Source organism: Eimeria tenella, genomic scaffold (genome assembly GCF_000499545.2).
Source record: "Eimeria tenella Houghton genomic scaffold, Eth_scaff3, whole genome shotgun sequence".
Classification (NCBI taxonomy): Eukaryota; Apicomplexa; class Conoidasida; order Eucoccidiorida; family Eimeriidae; genus Eimeria; species Eimeria tenella.
The window spans coordinates 649,423-652,434 of NW_013542870.1; positions in this window are offsets into that span (position 1 = coordinate 649,423).

Here is a 3,012-nt window from a genome sequence, read left to right on the forward strand (position 1 = left end):
CTGCTTGTACTGCTGTTGATGCTGTTGCTGCTGCGGCTTGTCCTGCTGCTGCTGCTGTTGATGCTGCTGCTGCTGCTGCGCCTTCTCTTTGTTTCACTTTTCGTTTTTTCCCTTTTCCTTTTTCCTATTTTGCCGTTTCTGACTCTTCTGCTGTCTCTGGACTTTTCTAAGTTCCTTTTTTGTTTCTTTTCTCTTATTTTCCTGTTTATCTTTTTTGTCTTTTTCGTTTTCTTTTTGTCTTTTGTTTTATCTTCTTCATTTTCCTTTTGCTCTCCTTTCATCTTCTCTCCTTTTCTTTGTTTGCGTGTGTCTATTTATTTACGGGCCTTGCTGCTGCTGCAGCTGTTGCTGCTGCTACGATTGCTGCTTGCTGCTGCTGCTGCTGCTCCTAAGATTGCTGCTGCTGCTGCTGCTGAGGTAGATGCTGCTTTTAGCTGCTTTTGCAGCTAGTTTGCTGCTGCTGCTGCTGCCGCCGCTGCTGCTCAGAGGACCCGCATTGTTGTTGCTGCTGCTGCTGCTTGCTTGCTGCGTCCAGGTTTTTATTCTTCTGTGCGTGGCTTTGCTGCTGTCGCACTTGGTGGCGCGGCTGCCGCTGCAGTTAGGGTTTGAAGTACTTTGCTGCTTCATTTTGGGGGTTTGCATTTACGTGTTGGTTTCGTTTTGCTGGCAGCAGCAGCAGCAGCAGCAGCGGCTGCTGGAGCTGCTGCTGGTGCTCTTTTTGCTGCTGCAGCTCTCCCTCTACTGCTGCTTGCGCCTAACCATTCTTCTTGCTGCAGTGCTGCCAAAAGGGTTTATTTTCTTTTGCTGCTCCGGCAGCCTCAAACGCATCCAAACCACTCCCACCAGCGTCGTCTACTCCAGATACAACGACGGCGCAGGTTAGGGTTTAGGGTTTAGGGTTTAGGGTTTAGGGTTTGGAGTTTAGGTTTTAGGGTTTAGGGGCTTAAGGAATTGGGAGTGCTGCGCTTGAAGGAGGGTCTTATCGGGTAGGGTTTAACAAGATTTAGGGTTTAGGGTTTAGGGTTTAGGGTTGAGGGTTTGTTGGACGTTGCAGCCTTGCTGAGCAACAGCCACTGCGTGTTGGTGGGGTGTTGCGTGCGGAGTTTGCTGCGGAGTTGTTTGAAGCTGCACGCGAAGCTGCGTCGCTGCTGCTGCAGCAGCAGCAGCAGCAGCAAGGGCTGCTGCTGCAGCAGGCGCCGCGCGCCCCCCGCGCCAGCTGCAGCAGCAGCAGCAGCAGCAACAGCAGCAGCAACAGCAGCGGCAACAGGCCGCCCGCGTTTGTCAATAACGCGAATGCTGAGTTCGTTTGAAGCGCCGGAGTGGGCGGTAGCGGCGTCGAGCGGCGCTGCGGCCGCTGCTGCTGCTGCTGCTGCTGCTGCTGCGACGGTGGCAGCAGCAGCAGCAGCAGCAGTTAATGCAAATGATGCATTTTTCGAATCCTTTTCAAATAAATTTTCTTATCAACTTCGATTCAAAGGCAGCAGAGACGCGAAGGGGCGGCCCCACGGCTACGGGGAGTGGCTGGAAGACCACAAACTTGGCGAGCGTTTTCAAGTCAAATCCACAAAGTTTTTCCTTTTTTTCATCTTTTTCCTCCTTTAAAAGCTCTTTTTAAGTCCTTTTTTCTCTTTTATTTTGTTTTAATTGTTTTCTTTCTGTTTTCTCTTTTTAATTCCTTTTTTTCGCTTTTCAAAAACTCATTTTCGCCATTTTTGGGCCTTTGTGGAAGCATTTTAGTCATATCAACTGCTTTTATTTGCTTTTTTATTTACTTCATTTAATTGCTTTTATTTGCTTTTCATTTCATCCTTTGAATTCTTTTCATTTGTTTTTTGTTTAACCTTTTCGGACATTTTAATTTGCCTCTAAATAATTCTTTTAAACTTTTTCTGTTTTTTATTTTCTCCTTTTGGCCTCTTTTATTTGCTGTTAATTACAGCTTTTGATTTCTTTTATTTGCTGCAAAGTAGTCACTAGAATAAATTAATTTAACTCAAAAATAAACTTTTAATTTTAATTTGTTTTATTTTCTTTTAGGGTTTGTGGATTCACGGAGAACCTGTGGGGCCTTTTATTTCTCAAGAAGTTGGAAGTGGATCTGTTTTCGTTTGTTCCCGAGTGGGCTTTTGTGCTGCTGGCCTGCCCCCTTGCAGCAGCAGCAGCAGCAGCAGCAGCAGCAGCAGCAGCAGCAGCAGCAGCAGCAGCAGCGGGGGGGGCCACGCTGGCGGCTGCTGCTGCAGCAGCAGCCAGCTGCGCTTCGGAGTCAGCAGCACAGAAGTCAGCATCAGCGGACACTATTTTGCTTCCTTTCCTAGAACTCGATTTTTCGATCCAGCAGCAGCAGACAGGGAGAAGCTGCTGCGGGCGCTGCTGCGCAAAAGAGTCGAGGACTGCAGCAGCTGCTGCAGCCCGCAGCTGTGTCTGCGGCTGCTGCAGGAACACAGCTACGAGCGCCGCAGGGATGCTGCTGCTGCTGCTGCTGCAGCAGCAGAAGCAGATGATGACTTTCTTGAAATCCACATCGACAGAAACACAAAAGGAATTCGAATTCCAGGATATAAATACAAAAAAAGAAAAAGAGAAGCAGCAAAAGAAGAAGAAGTTCCTTACCACGTGCTGATCTTGTGCACCAACAGGCCTAAGGAACAGCAGCAGCAGCAGCAGCAGCAGCAGCGCAGCAGCAGCAAACGCAGCAGCAGCAGCAGCAAGTACAAACACTTCAACAGCATCCTCAAAAGCTCCTCTTGGAGATCCAAGAGGAAGCAAAAAGATAAAAGAAATAAAGACCCAACGATCAAAGAAAAGAGGCCCCAGGGGGCCCCCCTGAGGGGCCTCCCAGAAGCCGCAGCAGCAACTATTGCTTCACCTGCTGCTGCTGCTGCTGCTGCTGCAGCTGCTGCAGCAGCAGACGACGACGAGGGCGCCCGGGCCAGCAAATGGAGCAGCAGGAGCAGCAGGAGCAGCGGAAGCAGTAGGAGCAGCAGCCGCAGCAGCAGCAGCAGCAGCAGCAGC